Source organism: Leptodactylus fuscus, chromosome 5 (genome assembly GCF_031893055.1).
Source record: "Leptodactylus fuscus isolate aLepFus1 chromosome 5, aLepFus1.hap2, whole genome shotgun sequence".
Taxonomy (NCBI): domain Eukaryota; kingdom Metazoa; phylum Chordata; class Amphibia; order Anura; family Leptodactylidae; genus Leptodactylus; species Leptodactylus fuscus.
The window spans coordinates 9435142-9459597 of record NC_134269.1 but is presented as its reverse complement, the minus strand read 5'-3'; the positions used below and the strand labels follow the sequence as shown (position 1 = coordinate 9459597).

General features: G+C 42.0%; 1 pseudogene; it reads right to left on the bottom strand.

Moving 5' to 3' along the window:
• Positions 1-436: 436 nt before the first annotated feature.
• On the bottom strand, positions 437-13481 carry LOC142204381 (protein FAM200C-like; annotated as a pseudogene).
• Between the last annotated feature and the right edge of the window lie 10975 nt (positions 13482-24456).

Here is a 24456-nt window from a genome sequence, read left to right as displayed (position 1 = left end):
AAAACGAAAATCAAAAAAATGCCATCGACGGGAAAGGGTTAACTTCAAATCCCTCTGTCCCAAAGTCACTATGTAAAGTTTCTCACAACACCGTATATATAGCAGCTCAAATACAAAGTAACTTCAACACAAAAGTCTCACGTAGTCTCTGCATTACAGAAACCACAAGATGCAAAGTTACATTTCATATCCCATACCTTATACACACTACGAAAACCTTACCCGCGCCTGTATATACCCACTGCTACAATCACCACAGACCAAGTCGCGGGTACCAGCTAGTCAAACATAAATTAAACTTAGTGATTAATCACAAACAATATTTAATGTTAAATATTTATTACTAATTCCAATAAATAACATTTCACCATGGCATAGCATGGGTTTAAATAGAACAGTAAACAGTGCCATATTTTGCAACAGTATGCTGCCAAATTCAGTGAGATGGTTGTGGTTGCTTCTTCCTTACCGATTCAGAAATTCTTGGGGCAGTCTTTGCAAGGGCACAGCGAAGATCATTTTCCACAACAAGCCTACTTCGGTATTTAGACTTGATTACTAGCAAGCTGGAAAACCCTGTTTCGCAAAGATACGTTGTTGGCAAAGGAAGAAGGCGCAGCACAGTCTCAGACAGAATAGGATATAACTGTAAACGCTTAATCTAGAATTGTCAGTGGCATCGTAGAGAAATCTGTTCTCGCTGCATCATTAATTAGGTCAATGAACTCTTCTTGTGCTGTCACTGTGAATGGACTTCTGGCAAGTGCAAATGGGGTGTCAGCTAGATTAGGAAAGTATGATGAAATTTCGTCTGCAAGCATGTGCAAATGTTCTTTGACAGAAGTTATATAATTTTTTTTTTTGGTCTGGCTCATTTGTCATTTTCCTCAAAGAAGGCAGATAATGTAGGAAACATGTAAATTTTATTTTTATCCAATTTAATTTTCCGAAGTTGAAGTTTCATTTGGAATGATCTAACTTTTTTCGGACAAATCAAGACCCGTTGCATTTGGTCCTTGCAGTGATAAATTTAAGTCATTCAAGATGACAGATGTCCACCAAGTAAGCTATTTTCTGCAGCTCAGTTTGCTCGCTAAAAAGTGCTTCAAATTGCGGTCTTGCTTTCTGATTAAAAAATGTTTACAGTTCATCACGAAGCTCAGACACGTTTTAAAACTTTTCCTCTCGACAACCATCTGACTTCAGTGTGAAATAACAGAGCATTGTTTGGTGCATCTAGCTTGTTGCACAGTTGCCAAAACAGCCGACTGTTTAAGGCACTCGACTTAACAAAATTGACACCTGTTATGACGCTTTTCATTCCTTCTTGTAAATTTTGCGGCAGTGTCCTCCTCGCTAATATTTGGCGATGTATCATACAGTGTGTTCCGATTTACTTTTGGCGATTCATTTTGTACCAAACGTTGAAATCCTGAGTGACATCCTAGCATAGCCGGAGCACCATCTGTACAAACACCGCAAACCTTTTCCCAGGAGATGTTATGCGCTTTTAGAAAAGAACCGACTGCGTCAAAAACATCACGTGCAGTTGTGGTTGTTTCAAGCGGTTTGCAAAAAAGTCGCCATCATTAATATACTTCGTGTAAACCAATAACTGAACAGTTTGCCACGTCTGTAGATTCATCAAGCTGGAGACTGAATATTGGTAGTGGTGCAGATTTAATTTCCTGGAACACCTGATCAAGAATATCGGCAGACATGTCCTGTATTCTTCTGCGGACGGTGTCGTTAGATAAGGAAAGTGCATTCAATTTCTTAACATATTCATTTCCAATCATCACTCGAACTATGTCTTTTGCAGCTGGCAACAGTAAATCCTCAGCAATGGTGTGCGGTTTCATAGCTCTGGCGATTGAGTGCCACCAAATATGACGCTTCAACAGCTGCTACATTGTGTTTGTGGTCCTGGCCACCAGTGTCAAATCTACATTTCTTGTGTCCATCAGCTTTGCTTCTAAAATAGCAAGCATCCAAGCTTTGTTGGCAAGGATATTGACTATCAAAATGGCGTTTTAGTTTGTTCGGCTTCCTAGATGACGTGGGGGGGCCCACGTCAAAAGTTCACCTCGGGGGGGGGGGGGGGGGGGGGGCCATCATTCCTAGTTATGCCATTACCCTTATTTGGCTGGCAGATTCCTCAGTGTGAATGGAGCCTTAGGGCCCGTTCACACTACATTTTTCCTATGCAGTAAATTTAGAGCTGAAAATGGCTTGCCTCCTATTTTCATCAATGGGAGTCCAAAAGATTAAGCACTGAAAATTTTCATCAGATTTTCAGCACTGAATCTGTTGGCCTTCAATTTATTTTGAAAAGGAGGCACAAAATTTCAGTGCTGATTTAATTAGGCTGAGTTCACACGGAGGAAAATGGCTTGCATTCTGGCACGCAATAATGTGTCAATGTGCGTGCTGAAATCAGAATCCCATTCATACGGCGTGCGTTCCAGCTGAAAAACGCTGCTGCAGACTGCAGCGCGGCTATTCAGCGGCGACTAAACTAAAGCCATCAGAAATATGTATTTTCTGATGGCTTTAGGGCGGCGACCCCTGTGTTTTGGTTGTTCGACCCCCACCGGGGTCGCAACCCCCAGCTTGAGAACCGCTGTTCTAGTGGGACACACAGGGAAAGATATGGTAATTTGCACAATGGCCACTAGATGGGGCTATGACAGGTAATATGAGATGCCTGCTGGAGGCATAACAGTAATGGTTAGAAATGGCTTACTAGCTCTTGTTTCAGGTTTCAATAACGAATCAGACTGATATTATTAGTAGTATCCCAACAAAGCTTTGTAGCCCTTTGGCCTCTTACAGTCATGAGCCGTACAGATGTAGTAGTCTCAGCAATGCTTTACAATCCCCAGTTCGTATCCCCAGTTCGTATCAAGGTTTCACCCTTGTGGATTAAGGTTCCTTACAGCGCTGCACTGAGAGCGGGGAGGAATGGCTCCCGCACTTGATAGGACTCATCTATGGACAAGTCCTGGGGAGGCGTTCCTTATCGCTCATAGTACAGCGCGATAGGTGCTGCTGTGGAGAAGGACGTCCCTGACTGTCCGGAACGCCCTTCTGACTGTGAAGAGCTACAGTACCGGCACCGCTAGCTCTTCACCCGGGGCACAGATTGGGAAAGCAGACGGTGCACTGAATTCAGCGCATTTTGTCCGCTCTCTAGCGGTATATAAAACCACATGTGATGAAAGGTCCTCTTTATATCTCTGGGACACTTTCACTTTTGTTTGAGAATCTTCGTTACCCGAACAGTTTCTGCAGAGCCTCTTAAACTGGCTGAATGGGATATGTTCCATTCCTTGTAATGGTTACTATTACAGTTCAGTAAGCGGTTTCCATCCACTCCTCAGAACGTTTTAGAGTGACTTTCTGTATTGGTTTCACTCCATACTAGGTCTAGATATTCAATTTCAGTTCAAGAATGTGTTCGTGAATTGTAGACCCCAGTTGTTGCTGCTTAATGTTTAACTCCTTAAGGACGCAGGGTAGTTTGGGCCTTAAGGCTCAGACCCTGTTTTTCAAATATGACGTCTTTTACTTTGTGAGGATCGCTTCATAATGCATTTACCTATCCAGGTGATTCCAAGATTGTTTTTTCGTGACACATTGTAGTTTGTTGGTGGTAAATTTTGGTCATTATACTTTGCGTTTGCTAAAAAAAGGACAATATATAGAGATGAGCGAACACTAAAATGTTCAAAATTCGATTCGAACAGCTGCTCACTGTTCGACTGTTCAAACGGGTTTCGAAACCCATTATAGTCTGTAGGGAACATATACTCGTTAAGGGGGAAACCCAAATCCGTCTCAGGAGGGTCACCAAGTCCACTATGACACCCCAAGAAATGATACCAACACCCTGGAATGACACTGGGACAGCAGGGGGAGCATATCTGGGGGCATCTAACACACCAAAGACCCTCTATTACCCCAACATCACAGCCTAACAACTACACACTTTACACATTCCAAAAAACCTCTATCAAAGTGGGAAAATACCTTGAAACATGTGTATTTGGCCCTTGGAGTGAGGAGAGCTTGTCACCAGCAGTGAATTTGGCCCTTGTAGTGAGTTGAGGTTGGCACCAACATTGATTTTGAAAATCAGGGTGGATTGAGCCTCTAACCAGCAGAGTTGGGGGAAATCATGTTGGAGGGAGCCTAGTAGTAGCAGAATTGTGCAACGCTTATGGTGGATGAGTATGAGGATGCGGAGGAATTGGAGAGGTTGAGCACAGACATGGAGTTTCATGTTGGGGTGCTTTACACAGGTGGGCACGAAAATGAAGGCTCTACCCAGTGGTGGTTCATTTTTATCAAAGTGAGCCGGTCGGCACTCTCAGCTGACAGACGGGTGCGCTTGTCAGTGATGATGCCACCGGCTGCACTGAACACCCTCTCAGATAGGACGCTGGCGGCAGGACAGGACAGCACCTCCAAGGCATATAGGGCAAGTTCAAGCCACAGGTCCAACTTCGACACCCAATACGTGTAGGGCGCAGAGGGATCGGAGAGGACAGGGCTGTGGTCGGAAAGGTATTCCCGCAACATGCGCCTATACTTCTCACGCCTGGTGACACTAGGACCCTCCGTGGCGGCACTTTGGCGAGGGGGTGCCATCAAGGTGTCCCAGACCTTAGACATTGGGTGATGGACACTGACAAGACACCGAAATGTAGCTCTAAAAGAGCTGTTGGTTTTCTTCCCCTTCCTATCCTATCCCTGCCTACCAGAATCTAATTCCTAACTCTATGGGCACAGACCTCCGTCTGTGACCAAGTGTAAGCTCAGAATGACGCGAAGCTGGGCGTCGCTGTTATGAATCAGAGGTCACATGTTTTCGGCAGCCAATGGGTTTTTCCTACTTTTTTTTTTTTTTTTTTATGTCCCTGTTGTCGTAGTTCCTGTCCCACCTCCCCTGCGCTGTTATTGGAGCAAAAAAAGCGCCAGGAAAGGTGGGAGGGGAATAGAGTTTTCACGCACTTTACCACGCGGTATTAGATGCAAACAGCGTGATATCTGATCGAACATGTGTTCAATAGAACACTGTTCGCTCATCTCTAACAATATACAGAGAATTTCATAAAATTATAAATTTTGAAAGTTTGTTATTCTCGTGAAAACAGTCATAACACACAATTCTTCCTAATTAACATTTCCCATATGACTACTTTATATTGGCTGTTTCTTCAAAGTCTTTTTACTTTTCTAGGATGCTGGATTTATAACTTTAGTAGCAAATTGTCAGATTATTAAGAAAATTTCAAGATTTTGTATTCTAGGGACCTATTTAGTTGTGAAGTGACTTTGAGGGGCCTATATAATAGAAAACACCCATAAATGACCCCATTTTTTTTTTGAAACGGTAGTCTTCAAACTATTCAAAATTGTATATAGGAACTTTATTAACCCTTTAGCTGTTCCTCAGGAATTAATGCAAAATGAAGGTGAAATTTCCAAATGTCACTTTTTTTATGCACATTTTCCATTTCAAACCACATTTTTCCGTAACAAAGGGGTTAACAGCAAAACATACCATAATATTTATTTCTGATTCTGCAGTTTGTAGAAATATCCCATATGTGGCCTTACTGTGCAACGTGACGCAATACGTGTCTTCAGAAATCAAAGAGCCCCTTTAGGGATTTCAGGCAGCAATTTCATTAGGATGGTTTCTAGATACCATGTTGCATTTACAGAGCCCTGGAAGTACTACAATAGTGGGAAACCTCCAAAAGTGACCCCATTTTGGAAACTGCACCCCTCAAAGAATTTATCAGGGGGTGTAGTGAGTATTAGTATCCCAGACATGAATGCACAGCGGATGATGAAGAGGGAGTATATAAGTTGTGCGGAGAACAGTAGCTCCTATGATTGGGGGGGGCACTTTGGGAGTCTCTTCCACCGCTTATATATTCCCCTCCTGACACATTTGGCTTTTTTTTTTTTTTTTTTTTTTTTTTTTTTTTCCACATTATTCAAGCTATATTTTTTTTATTTTTGTGTTGACGTGGCCATATGAGTGCTTGTATTTTTCCGGCATAGATGCATTTTGTAATGACACCATTTTTGGGTGCCTATAGTTTATTGGCTATTTTTTTTTTTATTAACGTTTTTGCTGGATAAAAAAAAAAAAAAAATCAATCCTGGCATTGCATTTTACTTTTTAAATGTTTTTCCACATGGTGTACAGCATAAGTAACATGTGAACTTTATTCTGTGGGTCGGTACAGTTACGGCGATACTTCAGTTATAGGGGTTTTTTGTTTTTTTTTTTATATGCGTTGGTAATTTTGCTGAACAAAAACCCATTTGAGGACATATCAATGGTTTTTTGCATCGCCATCTTCTGAGATGCGTAACATTTTTATTTTTCGATTGACAGAGTTGGTTGAGGGCTTATTTTTTTTTTTTTTTTGCGAGACAACCTGTGCTTTTCATTGGTACTATTTTGGTGCACATATGACTTTTTGATCACTTTTTAGGGCATATTTTATAAGGTGAGATGGCGGAGAAAAAAAAAAGAAAAAGCCAGAAATTATTTTTTTTACCATATAGGTGAAATAATGTTTTAGTTTTATGGTACAGGTTGTTACGAACACAGCGATACCAAATATGAACTGTTTTTATTAATTTTTCGTTTTTTTTTGTCTTTTTTGTAATAACCCATTTGCTATAGAAAAAGGGAATTTTGGGGCTTTATTTATTTCACACACTTTATACACACAGGCTATATAGGAAGTGTGTCTGCGTCTCCATAGACACAGAGATCAGAGAGAAAACTCTCTCGATGTCGCGGACATGTGTCATGGCATTGGGAGGGTTAATACCACCGATCGGAGAATTCACCGGGGCAGCTCGTCCTGGCTCTCGGCTGTGTAATGCAGCCAAGAGCGTTAAGGGGTTAATAAAGTTTAACCATTCAATGGTAGAACATTCCCATATCATAAGGAGATCTATATAGAGTGTAAAATTTTGATATTGAGTGACCAATTTTGTTTACTAAGAATGTAAATTTCCCATATATAGGTTCGCAAAACTTGGCGTGAATTTGGATATTGTTTATATTACAGCATAACATCACAGTCTAATATAAATTTTCCTTGTGTCTGGGGAAGTGTGGGTCTAGGTCACCCTAGATGAACCAACATCTAGGGTGACCCAAAGGTAGTTTTCTGCCCGGGTGACCTTTGTCTGTTCAATAAAGTGTGTGAGTCTTAAATATGAGGGTTGATTGATCACAAATATTTGGAATTGTTCTATATATTGGGATAGGTGTGAGGTAAGTAAATTTATGCCTGAGATGGAGGGCCTACCAGGTGGATTATTGACATTTTTGTGTATCTTTGGGAGGTGGTAATAAAGTGCCATTCTTGGGGAGGGGGGGGGAATGGTTTGTTAGAAATTCAGCTTTCTTATTTAAAACTAGCATCTGCCCGCAACTTCGTCTGCAGATCAACTTTCGAGTTGAGCCTCGAACATGTAGGCAATTGGTGTTGGTTATGGTACCCCAGCCCTAGGCCCCCCTCCCACAGCAACTCCCCCCCCCCCCCACCTCCAACTTCCACCCTCTCGCGTAGCACCCCGCCTCCTTTTCCACGGCGGCACACATACCTACCTCAGGGCACCCCTCCCGTGGAATCCTCCCGTTCATGTGGCCACCATTTCTACCCCCACTCCCCTGGCCCTCTTTCTTGTCCCCCATTTTCCCCTTTCCACCCACTCCTCCTTCTACCATGGCATCCCCTCCCACGGTTCTCCCTGCTTCCTCTCCCGGACCCCCTCACAGTTTCCACAGACCCCTCCGTCTTCGGTACCCACCTCCTGTGGAACCTCCTGGCCCAAGCACGGGTGAACACGGCAGTGTCCCGGCGTACTGACTGTAAAGCCATAGCCGATACACTGGGCATGCCGCTGGAAACTGAGTCTGTATGCACGGTTCTCTCCCCAGCGAGTGAGCACCACCATCTTCTTTAGATTGCTGCCTGGCCGATGGCTCCGCCTACATTGAAGCACGAGCCAATCCGGTTACTTGTCAAGGGCCTGGGATGACATCATCTGAGGTCCTCAAGCAGATACCGGAGGGAACGTCAGCTTAATTTGCTGTGAATACCGGCGGTGTAGGGATCTACAGAGTATCTTGTTTCATTCTGGGACCCAAGGGAAGTATATGCAAAATTTCACGCATATCCGTTTAGGCGTGATTAGGGAACAAACATCCACATTTATAATGGTAGGATACCCTCATTGGATGCTTTATTAGATGTCTATATTCTGATACTGAACGGAGGGATCTTTTGATAGTGTTTCGTAGTATTCAGTATCTGAAAGGATTCTATTAGCGTCTGTGTAGTCGACCCGATCATGCCATACTCCTCCTCCCTTGTCTGCACTTCTTATAACAAATTCTGTATTTTTACTAAGTTGATTGAGATCTTTCCGTTCTGGAATTGTTAGATTCCCCTTGCGACAACCGCTCGACTGGAGTTAATAGTTCGGAACTCATCAGAAACTAGTGAGGAGAAGGTATCTATAAAGTTAGGCCTAAAAAGATCCCACTGTTCTTTGGATGCAATTAAAATTTATTAGAGACAATTCTGGAAATCACAGCAGATGGTGTACATGTGAACGTTTTCGGCTCACAGGGAGCCTTCCTCAGACTCTACAAAATGAATATTATATATCAATAGAACATGTGAGCAGACATCATCACCATATGTGCTTGTGAGTAAATCTGTGATTAATCGAAAGAACATAAACACTGATCCTACTTATGTAAATATACAAATGTCACAAATCGATATAATCATATTACGCCAGCAACATCACCACTAGCGGTGTACAATACGGCATACTGTTACTCTATACAGTAATTGTTACATCAGAAACACCTGGCACAACAATAATAGCTACCGTCTCATAAATGCCTCTGTCATAATCCAAAACGGGTAGAAAATAAATGTCGAATAAATAGAGAAATATAAAAGACCCACTCACCAAAATTAAGATCTGTTTGGTAGAAAAAAAAAAATTGCTCCTGTAGCGATTAGTAAGAATAGATACTGGTGCCCCTAATATAGAGTAAAGCAACAACAGGCATGGTTGAATGAGTGAAGTCAAGTATGTTGTATAACACATGTAAGACTATATGGTAAAATTGGGGGAGCAATACCTTGTGATCCTGGTTTGCAGGTGCCAGTAAAGCAGGTCTGGGTGGATGTGGGGCCCAGTGGAGTCTCGGGACTGCTTTATAAGAGGAAGTGGTACAAGGTCAGCGTCGGCCGTCAGTCTGAGCCCAATCATGTGACTCCGGGTTAAGGCATCACGTGATCCCAAAGAGTAACTGTAGCGATAGCCATAGAAGACAATATGGTATTACAATATTAAAGGGCCAATGCATGGATGAAGAGCCTGATACTATGTAGTGTTTAAAGGCCAGTGTGTGACCTATATGGTAAGGAGAAATGGATGCAAAATAGATAAGGAATAGGGACAATGAATGTGTATTGTGTATCCTATAAAGAAGGGAAGAAGAGCAAAAAGAGAAAAACCGAAAAAAAAACACAGGAAGAAAAAAGGATGAAATAGATAGAAAAGAGGCAAGAAGAGAACGAGGTGATCACCCTCAGTGTGGTAGTACCATGTATCACGGCAAGTATGTGATGCACATCCCGTTGATGATCAAGGATATGGATTTGTCGAGTACTCGGACGGCAATCTGATGTAGAGGCATTGATGGTTCTGTAATGAGAAAAGTGTGTTAGTTACAAGGTACAGTATTCATATGAAAGCAGAGATTTCATACACTCAATTTAGAACCATCGGTTCCATAGTTTGTAGCCTAAAGATCCAAAATGCCTCCCTTTTCTTCAGGAGACGTACTGTCGCCTCCTCTCCTAGGTAGCTCAACCTGTTCCAATACCTGGAACCGGAGCTGGGCCACAGAATGATTTTTGTCAACAAAGTGGGCTGGAACAGGTAGGTGGGTTAGGTTATCTGATGTTTGATTTATGTTGATGGATACGTTCCCGCACACACTGGGTTGTTTCCCCAACGTGTGCGAGACCGCACGGACATTTGAGGAGATATACCACATGTGTAGACTTGTGACTTGGGTAGGCTACTCTTGGTTGCAGGAGGATGAAAACTAGAAAAATACAGGAGGCTATTTCTATCGGTTTCCTTTACATATAAGTCTGATGTAAGATGTCCCCTTTTGTCCTTTGAAATTAGTGTCAAGAAAATTGATATGGGTGTTGCTAAAATTCAATGTGAACTGTAATTTCGGTCAGACTACATTAATTTTTGTCTCTAAATCTCAATTATGAATTGATATCCCCTGTCCCTAGGCAGAAGATGTCGTCTATGTAGCGTTTCCACAGCCAACAGTGTATTTGAAAGTCAGGGTCTGTGTACACCCATGTATCTTCAAAATGTGTCATATAGCCATTTGCATAAAGCAGGGCCATGTTTGACCCCCCCCCCCCCCCCATCACAGTCCCTTGTTTCTGCTGGTATTGTCTTTGAATAAAAAGTAGTTTTCCTCCAGTACTACCGTAAGGGGGTCCACACAGATTCATTATATTGGGGTCTAGACCTGATTTTTCAAGTAGCTTTTTTGTGGCTAAAAGTCCTCCAGATAATCCGCCTTATCCATGATGACGATGGCTCCCCCTTGTCTGCTGGTTTAATGGTTAATGACCTATCCTGTGTGATAGTATGGAGAGCCTGTCTCTGGTCAGGAGTAAGAGTAGACTCACATGACAGCTGATTATTTTCTATTTGTTGCCGTAGGGTTACCATGTCCCTTTGTATCAGGCTAATTACGGTCTCTACCGCCGAAATATTTTTGGGAGGGGAGAAGGATCTCTTTTTTTTTTTTTTCTGAGACCTAAGGATCTCAGTGATATCACATTATTTGGGATGTTTGTCCCAGTCACAGCCCTGTAAGTCAAGGTCGATCCGGAAGAGATCAAACTTGTAAGAATGGCAGAAGGAAAGTCCCTTTTGTAATTCCATTGTCCTGGTATTTGTTGGACAGAAAGATGTCCCTTTACTAGGATGCTACGTTCGTAGATGAGAAGAGGTTAAATATCTTTTTAGTACTCGGCTTTTTTGTTTTTCTTTGGCTCCCTTTTCTACTCCTATTGCTTTGTTTTCCCCTCCTACGTCCTTGACGGGTTTTCTTTTTAACCACAACAATTTCTGTTGTTGAGTTGGTTGGATGTGGCAGGTAACTTTGGTTTGGGTGGATATTACCTGTATAGAATGGTGTGTTTTTTCTGGAGATGGGTGCTGTACATCTGAGGTAGATCCTCCATTGAGGTTAGTGATTGTGACTGAAAAAGCACTCTGGTTGGTGGGACATATTTGGTGTCCATAGGGATGTGTGAACTGGTTGACCACTGTACTTAGGTCGAGCGGAGCAGAATCTAGGACTAGACTGGTGGTCCCAGTTCCTGATGGACCTAGTGTTTGGAGATCTAGAGTGATCCCCATGTGTTTCTGGCCCTGATGCGTGCTTCTTGGTTGCTCTACTACTGATGCTCTGAACACAGCCAATACTACAAAACAGATCATTTATTTTTAGATTTGTTGGTTGTCATATTAGACCAAGAGTCTGTTACCTGCGGCAAAGTCCAATCAATCTTGGTTTTTTTTTTTTTTTTATATTTTGTCACAGATCTTTTTCATAATACAAAATCCTTGCGGTGATCAGTCTATCAAATTTCACAAATGGTTATGATGCTGATATTTTGATAAGTTACTGGCAGTCATCAATCTTCCTCCTTAATTCATCCACAAGCGACTGTCTCTTGTCTTTCAACAAGGTCAGGATGTTGGTAGAGCAATCAGCATTATAATAACGGCTTACTAGCTCTTTAGGTTATTACTGTTGACACTTGAGTGATTTGATGGTTAAAGAGCTAGAAAACTTTTGGACATTACTGAAGACTTAACCTCATTCCATTAATTGAAATAGATAGGAGTGATTTGTCTTACTCATTTCTTTCCTTTTCTGTTTTGGGTCTTATAATATAGATCGGATGAAGGGGTGCGTCTGTGTTAGACGCTTTTAAACCCCTGAAATGTGTTATCTGTGTATGATAAAAGCCTGGTTGCATTACTGAGGAGGAGTGCGTCATCCCTGGGATTTTAGAGCCTTTGGCTTCTCGATGTTGAGCTCTTAATGGTCCTTCCTTGCCAATGGTAAAACAAGAGGGCTCTCTCCTGATACTACATTCTAGTAGATCCTGTACATGTCTTACAGGGTCATTATCTCTAAGATCCTTCATATTTTCCAGGAATCAACTGGTTAATAAACTGTCCTGCACTTTAGTTCTGAAACCAGACATTAGAACAGTTGGTGTCCATTGTAACCATGAGGGTACTGGAAAATAATCCAACCAGTAGAGGGATGGGTCAGGATGAGCTTCCCTCATGGACGGAGTTGGGGAACGTGGAATCCTTCCTTGTATGAGATGCAGGCTATGGTTATGGAGGACTGGCCAGTTGTGGAACTTTATCATGAACTTACCTGGTGGATAAGCCAGGTTGTGAAAGTTGGGTGTCGGGGTTCTGTTCTCACAGTAGGTTGTAGCTAATACAGATGTATTGGATGTGACTACAAAGGGGTCATCAGGAATAACTCTGATGTCCAAATGGTTATTTTAATACAATAGTATAATTCTATAACTTAAGATCACTTTCGACCTCCCTGTATTATGGATTCCAGTGATCTGGCAGATATGACTTGGAATTTGGAGTGGTCCTCTTCACCTAATAGAAGTATATAACACTCTTCAGTAGTGTCCCCCTTAGTTTCTGGTTGTTGGTAGTCCTAGGCCTTGTACACATGGATATCCCCAGCCATGGAGACTGAAGCTTCAGAACCACATCAATGACCTCCCATCACTTGGGTATTAACGATACATCACTCGGACAACTGAGATGGTGCCCAGAAAAGCTGCTCACCGCCGCACTGCAAGAAAAATAGACATTCTGACAGGCGTGTTTGCAATAAATACAAAGTTTTATTTTTTGCAAACAAAATGTTTTGATCCATCCCCGGACCTTCATCACTTATCTTAGAGTAAATCCAAAAGCCAAACAATTCCACAATATAGAGAACAAATCACATGGAATCCATAGACATAAGGAGATTAAATTTTATGAAAGAGGGATTAACCCTTTCCAGACATCCACCATAATAGTACAGCGCATGCCGGGTGTGTAACTATGGTACTGCCCTGGAGCCAGGTGACTGCCATAGCCGCTGGGTGTTCACTGCTTTACGCAGTAGACAACCAGCGCTAATGTCTCCAATCCCCGGACCAATCAGAGGCACTAACTCCTCCGGCGCCGTGGTCAAAGGTGCCGGAGGTGTCACTTTCCCGGCGGTGCATGGGTGCCGACATTTTACCGGTGATCTCCAGCGCTTGGAGCATGCTCCAGGGCCGACGTCACATTTCCATGACAGCCTTGTAAAGGCTCCCGGACGGTCTGCATTCACTTTCTTTTGCAGGCTGGTCTATGCAGCCTGCAAAAGAAATGATTTTTTTTTTTTTTTTTTTTTTTTTTTTTGCAATGCATTAGCATTGTAATGCATTACATTAGTGATCAGACCCCCTGGGGTTCAACACCCCTAGGGGGTCTAATAAATGCAAAAAAATAAAGTGAAAATTAAAAAAAAAAAAAATTAAAAATGAAAATCACCCCCCCCCCTTCCCTGAACACCATATAAAAGTAGTTATATACTGTGAAACATATACATGTTAGGTATCCCCGTGTCTGAAATCTCCCGCTCTACAAATCTATAAAAATATTTTTCCTGTTCGGTAAACACCGTAGCAGGAAAAAGTCAAAAGTGCCAAACCGCAGTTTTTTCACTTTTGCCTCTGATAAAACTTGGAATAAAAAGTGATCAAAGCAACAGCACTTCCTGAAAATGGTAGAACTAAAAAGTACACCCAGCCCCGCAAAAAGACGCCCTATGAATCCATAGTCCTTTAGAATCCCTTATACATTTATTTTTCTTTGTTAGGACTATACTGTCTTCTAGGCTTTTTTTTCATGTGATTCTGGATTTTGGTCCATTTATATTTGTGAATCCAGAAAAGGAGACAGTTCCTCTTTTGTTTGTATTAGATCTCTTTTCAAGGTTTCTTATTTTTTATTTATTTTTTTTTCCTCCTCATGAGTAATAATCTGCATTAACTTAGTGGAGTATTCGGTAAGTCTGTTCTCCCAAGTGTTTTGGAAATCAGAGTCTTATACCATGGTGGGAAACTTTAATTATTAGTCCTCTTGGGACATATTTGACACCTACCTTCAGATGATCTGTTGCGTTCTGTCTTCTATACCATCCGGAGCATGTAAGTCAAGTTCTTATGCGCATGCGCATAATTTCCGTATGTCGTACAGATAGAGTAGGCAATACGCATGCACATAGAATGATTTCCACCATCTTCCTTAGGGGAATCCCAGTACACACACTGCATGCGCATAGATCATCCAAATGCCATTTTTGTCAGCGGAATCCAACTGCTATAACCACACCAGTATGTGTTTGTGTAATTCAGACCGTCTGCTTCACCAAGTGTGAGAAGGAGCTATCGCAAGTCCTTCATCCAACCGCGACCAGGCTGTATAATCTACATCAGACCAAGCGAAGACACTTCGCACAGAAAACTAATGATTAGGACTATGACGTCTTCCTTCTTCCGTTCCTTAATTGCTATGGACTCCTAGTAAATCTTTTCTTCTCAGCATATGTGTGTCTACGTCTTGTGACAATTGGGGGTAGTTTAGCATCAAAGGTAAGCGCTTTTCCTGGATTCACAGAGGTGTTGGTGGCGCTGGGTGCCAAATAAACAGCAGATCAGGTAAATGCAATCCAAAATAAGTGGCTTTATTCAGCTATAATGGGAACAAAACAGCCTAGCCCACATACAGGGCAATACCTCAATTCTTGAACCCTGTATAACCTATAGAGGGCAAGTCTTTACTGAGGCTTGGAGTGAGCCAGACCGCTGAGAAAAAGCCTAACAAGTCCTTTACGGATACCAGTTCTCAGGGGACTGACCGCTTGCCTGTCTCCAACTGGTTCTGCTTCCACCTGCTCCTGCAGGTCACTGGCAGCCCTCAGGAAACCGCTGAAGTGACTGTGCGTTTACAGCATACCCTACAACAGCAGCAGTACATGGTATTTCAGGCAATTACTCGTATGGGCGATCGTGAAGACAACCAAGCAGAGCTGGAGAAGCAGATCTCCCAATTAGAAGTTGATCTTGAGAAACAAAGGTCTTCTTTACAAGTAGATGTGAAAGCGGCAGAGGAGAAGCTTCAGATTGCTAACAGTTCATGAACTTGATGTTTTACAAGCCAACTCTAAGTGACACGGATAGTGACCTGAAGGCTGGAGTGGACCATTACAAAGAGAAGCTTAGCCAAGCGGAAAGACAACTGATGACTGCCACTGCCGATGGAGAATCAAAGAGCGACAAATGGAGTCAACTGGCGCTAATGCTACAAAGGACCCAGATGGATCTCACTGATAAAACCCAGCTTGTGGTTCTGCTACAAGAGAGAGCAGCCATTGCTGAGAACGATCTGATTAAAAAAACAGTTGGAAGTGGAATTGCAGAACGTGCGTAAGGATCTCCAGAACAATACAAAACTTCTGGAGGAACTACGAGACACTTACAAAGACTCACCTGTCTGTACAGGAAAAGGAAAAGTTACTTCCTGCAGCTAAAGATGAAGCCGCATTCATGAAGGAGCAATGCAGACAACTCACAGGAACTGGTGTCAGAAGCAAAAAGCAAATTTGGTTGAAGGAAAAGCAAGAAAACAAATCAGTCTGCTGGAGACAGAGCATAGAGTTCTGCAAAGCGAGATGCATAACTGTCACCAGCGCTTTCTGTAGTGCCCTGATCTGATTCCAGCTCCAGAACACTCTTCACTGCCACATTTTCCTGAGCAGTCTCCTCTCAATTTCCACTAGAGCAACTTGCAGGTCTTCCTCCGGTTTGTCCACTTGCACCTTTAGTTTAGCAATAAGCATTTTTAGATCTACATTCTGAGCAGATAAATTAGACGTTTTCCTCAAACTGGATCCTCATGTCTTCAACCTGGAGGTCCAATTCTTTCTTGGCCTTTTCTAGCTTGTCATAAGCCTTGGCTTTGTCCTCATACATTATCTGCACAGATCTCCAGGTTTTTCTCCACTTCACTGATTCACCTGTAAGGTTTGGAAATTCTGAGCAGGGACAGACATCTCCATCAACTGTCTTTATTTTTCACCAAAACAGACAATTTTTCATTATTTTCATATGACTCTGTGAGCGCCCTCTGCAGGCTGCATATTCCTGCATGGAGATCCATTTCTCTTTGCTCCAGCTCTGCTCTGCCATTCCATCACTTCATTATTTACAGTACTTGAATTTGCTTTAGTTCCTGCAGGTTCTGCTCTGACTGCAACGTCTGCACCACAGACTCTAGTTCATCCCCTCGGTCAGACACCTTCTTCCTTAGTTGTGCCACTTTCTCCTTAGTTCAGCCAGAAGTTTTTGACTTCATGACTTGGGCCTCCACGTATTCTGTCTGACATTGCAAAGATTCACTTTTGTCACACTTTGCACTTTCCAGCTTTGATTTCTGTAGGGATTCACTATATTATACAGGTATTTCTCTTCCCACCACCCCATTACAATATTTGCTAACGAGGGAAAAGAAAGCCCCCCCCCCCCATAGGTGCACCCCTCCTCTGTAAATCATGCTGGTTATTGAGTAGGAAAAAATTATGATGCAATAAAAAAATCAACTGCTTGGATTATGTAGTCATTGAGATCTGGTTTGAAACTGGAGTGTGTATATAGATGGTGAGAGAGTGCACTGATCGCTACTTCATGGGGGATGGAGGAGTATAGTGACACAATGTCACAACTCGCCCATGTATAGTCCCCCCTCCACTGAAACCCATCAAAAATCTTCAACTTCTTTTGTATCTTTTATATAACCAGGAATTTTTTGAACCAGTAGTTGCAAAACCTGGTCCATTCACTGACACAATCGTTGAAGGAGCCTATTCCCGATATGATGGGTCTCAGCGGAGGAGGGGCCATCCCTTTGTGTACTTTGGGCAATCCGTGGAATATCGGGATCACTGGATACTCCACAAAAAGATAATTTGCCTCCTCCGTTTAAAAAAAAAAAAAAAAAAAAAAACCTCAATTCCCTCATTCGGCAAACGCCTCAGTTTTTGTGTAAAAACTTTAGCGGGATCCTCTCTCAATAGTCTATAGGTTTCCCGATCATTCAATATATTATAAGCTGATTCTAAGTAATCCTTTGTCTCTAGGATCACCACCGCACCCCCCCCCCTTATCTGCCACTTTTACTACAATGTTTTTATGCTTTTGCAAAAATAAACTTTTCTCCTCATTACTCAAGTTATCTTTAACATATCCTTAAGTGTTGTATAACTTGCATCATTTTCAATTTGTTTGGAATGAGTCTAGTACCGGACTTCTAGACCCAATGGGATAAAACGAGGGATTTTTATCCTGGTATCTTTCATCTCCCTTCTCATCCCCATCATATAGACTCTGCATATTCAAGAGACATAATTGTTCTTCAAACAGCAATTTACTAAATTCATTATCATCAGATCCAACCTCTACATTGTTTTCTTCCTTTTCAGTTAGTACATGTGAAAAAATGGCGTTTGGTGAGTAGTCTCCAGTGCTTTAAAGAATGTTATAATAAAGAAGAGAATCTTATCTCCACCGCTGGCCGTGCTGGATTCGTTTTTATTTAGAGGTTTACTCTTGCATAGATGGCAAATAATCTGAAATAGATTGATTGAGCCCTTGTGATCTCACACATCAAATGGCGAAGATCCCACCTAGTTTTAGGCTGTAGTAGAAGTCCATTTCTGCTTCTAATTAGAAGGTGGACCTGTTCCAGACTCTGACATTTTAGACGCTTAGGATCTCCAACATGTTTCCACACGTATACAGTCGTCGTCTTTTCTCCTTGTAATAATCGACCAGATCCAGAATTCTATGCCGTAATTGTCTTCATCTTACCAACTTAGTTTAAAGGACATGGATAGGTTACGCAGTAAACTGCAGTGTCTTTATAAAAACATCCAGCGTGCCAAAAAAGGAAATATAAAATAACTTCATCCACAATAAAACAATCTTAAATGATCCAAGATGTAAAAAAAAAATCTTACGTGTTTCAGGATTCATCTCGGATGTGACTGATGGATTATGACTCGCTAGTCTCTTACATCTGGATCCATATTAAGATGTTCCAATACAAACGTAATCTCTCCCTTGCGCCCTTAATTCCTCAATTAATTCCCTATCAATCCATCTAATATCTGCTGTTTGGAGGTGAGGAGCATAGTTCTATCGCTGATCTTTGCTGTATCTTGGGCCTCCCTAAGTAGCAGAATGGGATCTTCTCATTTACAATACCTCCTCTCCAGTTCCTTGGCTTTGACGTGAATCTTCTAGAATCAGAGCAATTCCTGCATGTTCTCAGGTATTGCTCTTTCGGGATTCCATGCCTAATAAGTGCTGGATGGTAAATGTCTCATTTTAATAGGCAATTTTTTACGGTTGAGTTAATCATATTCATTGATAGTAATAGAGATTTTGAAACCTAATGGCAATCAATGGATGCGGTGAGACGCAAGTTGTCATTCTTGTAAAGGACTTTCACAAACTCCTCTTTGGGTCCAATCTATAAGAGAAGGACTTCACCGATTACTTGAGCCACAAAGAAATCCTTCTGATCAGCCATGTTCAGAAAAGACTAGGTGCTACTCCCACCAACTCAAGACCAGCTTAGGGCAAGTTGGTGCTGCCAAACTGCAGTTCTGTGTTGCCGGGGGAAGAAGTGGCTTTCAAACAGGAGAAAATTCCTTGGGAGGATGAATTGAAGTAACTTTATCAGGAATTCGTTGTGGGGAGCAAGTTGGGACTTTCCTTGGCTATAAAAAGGTCTACCAGCTCTATACCCCTTTTCATGGGGTATGGAACTGTATAAGGCCTTAACATCCAGTGAAACCAGAAAGACCTCCTGTAGGTGTCTCATGACGTCCATGGTGTCTAGGACATACGATGGTAATGTCATGACAAAGGGGCGCAGTATCTTGTCTAGGTACACTGGTTCCCTTGTCAGGCTTCCTATGCCAGAGAGAAATGGGTGACTTCAGCCCCTTTATGAATCTTGAGATAACTATAAAAGGTCGCCATAGATGGAAAAGCAGTGCCCACGAATGTTACTTTTTTTTTTTTTTTTTTTATCAAACCTGCAACCAAAGCCCTAGTGAGGATATTGTAAAGTTCTCTCTTGAAAATATGGGTGGTATCACGGTCTAGAAATCTGTGGCTATATTTAAGGTGACACATCTAGGTTTTGGGATCTGTCCATGATGACAATGTTACCACCCTTGTCAGATGGGTTGATAACCATACCATTGTGATGAGTCCACTCCCTTAGTGTATGTGCACCGCCACGTGCATGTGCATCACATACACTAAGGGAGTGGACTCATCACAATGGTATGGTTTTGGACTTTGGCCAGGCGCATTCTAGGTAATTGGTGGTGTGCTTGAGTAACCATGCATTCAAAAATGTCATCGGTATCCATCACCGGAGGGGCTGAGGTACGCTTTACCTATATTTGTAAAGGGACCTGGACCTGTCAGACCTTGTCCTTCCTCCCAAAAGTGAAAGGTTCCCAAGTTCATCCTGTGTAATCCCCCAATTCAGCCCAACGTCTGGTTTACCCCGATCATGAATTTAGCCCACTTTAAATTTTCTAGAAAATTAGATATTTTACCGAAGTAAATAGGTCCAAGTCCAGGGTAGTTACATATGATAATCCTAGAGATAATAAAGTCAGTTCACCCCGAGAGTAATTCATTAAATTTGTTAAAGTCCTGAGTAGGTACAAAGTAAAGTCCTTTGGAGAGAACAGTAAGTTCCTGGCAGGAAAAAGATAAATTGACAACATCAGACATCTAAACCTTCTTCATTTAATTGTGGTGTAAAGTCCCGCTGGACCGAGTGGCATATCGCTGGTTGTGTCTTATGGTGGTTCTTTCTTCCTGCTCTGCATGATCGTTTCCTTCGTTCCCATGGGCCATTCTTCCTGTTAGATTATGTGGCTGAAGATCATGATGGCAGTTCAGAGGTATCCAAATTAAAGCCCTCACTATAGATGGAAGTGGATAAATCAGATCCAAGTTCCAAAGAACTAAAAAATGCTCTGCGTTTCATGGATCCCCGAATGTTTTTTATCTTTAGAATTGACCCGGGTTTAAAATTCCTAGATTGCATGTTTTTTTTGGTTTTTTTGAGTACACGTCTCCTGAAGTATAATCATGACGGTCTCGTATAAAATTTGTCTTAATGTTCATGATTTGCTGTTCAGTATCAGTAGCGAGCTCCTCCTTTTCCAAAGGTTTGAGTTGATCTTGTAGAGTTAACATTTCGCACTTTACTTCATCCAATTTATTTCTTCTTGTGTTCTGTAACGAAGTGTATAAGTTTGAAAGGTCAAAATATCGTCCCATGAGGTTCCAAAATTGTCGTCCTAAATAAACATTGGTGGTTTTCGTCATCGTAAACCTCTAGGTATCATTTTGTGTTGAATATATTTTTCTAGTGTAATACAATCCCATGAGGTTTTTAACTCCTAATTTTTCCCACTTTTGCATAAGGAGATTGCGATCAGATTTAATATCACAAAGTGTTGGAGTATTTGCATCAAACACCGCTGCGATCTTAGATGTGCGATGTGTTAAAAAATAAATTATGGAATCTATATCTAATATATATATATATATATATATATATATATATATATATATATAAATTTTTTTTTTTTTTTTTTTTGCTGATTGGATGTGGATCTTCCCTGGTCGGCGCTGGGTTTTACTGCTTTCGACACTACTAGGCGCCCGGGTGGGTCGTTTAGGTGTTGTGTATTTTCGGTAATATGTATATTACTGGTGTTATAGGATTCTGCTTTGTCAGGTATTTCATGATGAGTGCATCAATGGTGTTGGTCTCCACATGTGAGTGCCCAAAATTTCCTGACTTCGGATGTGGAATCCGCACACTCAATTTAGTATAGGACAAATTGTCTGTTTTCCCATATAATGGATAACTTTTCTTGAGTCTCTTGGTACTTGTAGACATCAGTCAGTTACTAGTTTGGGCATCTGTGACAAATGTTGCTCTGAAGCTCCACTTGTTAGGTGCACTAGGGTTATGTTTCCAGGGCTGAGTGATCAAACCTATGTGATGTATATTCTGGCTTCTGTCAAACCAGGGATGGTATATGTAAAGCTGAAGGTAATTTTAATGGCCATGGTGTGCAGGAGGGAACTTCACTGTGATAGTGGTAGGCTCTTCATTATTCCAGGAGTAATGCGGCCTGCATCAACCACATTATGAGGCTGCCCCATGGCTTATGGAAAGTCTAGATGCAGACGTGTGAATTTCCAGGTACATGTAACCTATCACCACAGCTCACTAAGTGATATTCATTGTTACACTATATTTGACCCTCTAAAATCTTGGCTCTTGTTACTGGAGGACCCTACTTGGAAATGGACAGGTGTCTATGGTTTGTAGGTGCAACATTCCCCCCCCTCCTTTACCTATAATAGACCTCCATAGGTAAATTTTCAGAGATAAGTGATCCTTGAACAGGAGATCTTTTTTGGGAACAAATGTCAAGACTAGCGCCCTTTCAGGTCTACATGCGTCACAAAATCTTATTCTCATGTCAAGTACTAATATATCCCTAAGTTGGGATGGCGACAACTTGGCCCATGTTTGTATCCTTCTCTGCTGAGGGGGAAACTAAGCACCTCAGTGAGTCTTCAGCATCTGAACCATCAGGCGTGTCAATGTGCATCCTGTATCATCCTGCAGTATAAATGGGTTTTCAGGAGACAATGACTTCACTTACCTAGGGGGTAGATGGGCAAATTCCAGATCTTTAACATGACTCCAGATGGGCAACATGTTCATCAACGCTAATTATGTAGATAATCTGTTTTTAGTCCTAACAGAAGCCGCATAATATGGAGGTATTTCTGCCCCTGTGTGCTGGTAGGACAGGTAGAATTTTTAATCAGCATTAAATGAATATGCATGACTAGGACCCTATAAGACGGCACAGGGATCTTTCCCCCTACCCTCTTACGTGTTAATAGAAAAGTACTACATCTGAAGCACGGGAACTCAACCTGTAGTGCTTCACCAAACTAAGTTGAGAAGACTAAGAAGCTGCAGAGCAAACTTGATCTAGGGGAACTGCCCTATTCTCTGCCCACATAGTTGAGACTGTTCTTGTAGAGTGAGCTTTGAGAAAAGCTGGGGGGAGTCGACCCCCTCAAGTAAAAAGAGATCTTGATGGCCTCTGACACTTCTGGAAATGGAGACCTTTGTAGCCTTAAGGCCCTTTATGCCTACCAACTAAGTTGACAAGAAGATTGTACGATCTCCAGAAAGATCTTGTATGATCGAGATAAATATGCAGACTCCTCCTAATGTCTGAAGTGTGAAGTCTCAATTCCTCCGGAGAGGAGGGAGCTGTATAAAACACTGGTAGGGAAAATCAATTGAGATTAGCAAGAGAAGGCACCTTGGGCCTAAACCCTGGGAGGCATCTTAGTTGGACTTTGTCCTCAAAAAAGGAAATGTAGGGTTCCTCAGATGAAAATGCCTGGAGCTCCCCTACCCTCTTGGCAGATGTAACGGCGAAGAGAAACTTGGTCTTGAAAGCGAGGTACTTCAAATTCACACTTTCTAGCGGTTCAAGCGGAGGATCCTAAAGAGCCGAAAGAACCGTGCCCAGGTCCCACTACTGCACCGGAACAGCCACCAAGGGCCTAATCCTCATGGCTCCTTTATCTCCTCACCTTCTGGTGAGTGGGTTTCTTAAATGCCAGATAGGTGGACAAAGTGGCAACATGCACCTTAAGGTGGTTGGAGATGGCCCTTTGTTTAGGTCGCTCTGAAAAAAAAAAATTCAGGATCTCAAATCCAGAAACACCCCCACTGGATGATCGGAGGAGACTGTGTCCTGGTCCAGACATTAGGCCCTGAAGATCTTTCCAATCCTGCTATAAATTTTTTTTTTTTTTTTTTTTTTATAAACCGGTTTAGATATCTGAGGTCTACAATCATCCTCTAGTCTCCTGATGGTTTTGCACCAGGAAGACTGGAGAATAGACCCTAAACACTTACTCCAAAGTGGGAACCTTTTCTAGGGCCACTTTTCTGATGTAATCGATGATGGACTTTTCCAGGACCGACTGGCAGCAGGAAGGGAACGCATCATGACAAATCTGTCGTGAGGAGGATGAAGAAATTCTATAGCGTATCCGCGCTCCACAACCTGCAGAACCCAAGCATCTTGTATGTAATTTCACCACACAGCCAGAAAGTAGGAGAGGCGACCTCCCACCGGTACGTCGGTCACAGGGATCCTATAGGGTTTCGCCATGTGGTGACCAATCCTTGTAAGAAAGTCCCCTGATCTAGAAGAGAACAAGTGGCAATGACTTATGTTTTCACCTCTCTAGAGACGGCCAGAAGATCCTTCATGTATGCCAAGATTCTTCTGGTTCTTAAGGCTTGTCTAGCTCTTCTGTTTTTGGATCTGAATGACTTAATGAAAACTTTTTTTTTTTTTTGGTTACTTTGAAAAAATACAATTTTGTTAAATGTAATGTCAGCAAGAAAACAGTGGAGAAACAAAACAAGAAATTTTATACATAGTTATTATTAGTCATAATGTAAATTCTCTATTTCTAATAGTATCTCTCTCATTCCCTTATTCTGGGATCTCCATAAATACTGCCCCTGTGACAGTTGTGGTGGTTCCCAGAACTGCAGCGTCCACAGATGTAACCCTCTCCAGTAAAGGCTTCCATGTCTCTGATCCCGTAGCAGTGTCTCCTGATGTAGAATGTATAGACTTGTATCTGTAGGGGCTTTACCGGGGTGACATGGCCCAATCCCCCTGACTGTAGTACAGAACTGTAATGGGGACCGCCAAGTATTACGCACAAGCCGCGACATCACTAAAACTCACTAAGTGCTTATCAGGGATGGTGAATGGGGTGTCATGGCTTATCCCAAGCGTATACTTTTTTTGCTAGTTTTATACATGAACATAGATTTTTGGTTTTCACGGAGTTTACCACTGCAGTGTTTTGGGATCTTGTGTTTCTTAATCGTAGAGTCCGTTTGAAGGATAGGTAGGTTTTCTGATTTATATAATGTCTTTGTACTGGGGCTATATGGTGTGGAAAACGTTACATTATTAGTCCCTGTATTTTTGTTTAGCATGTTCTAGTAAAGATCTGCTAGTTTTGTTTA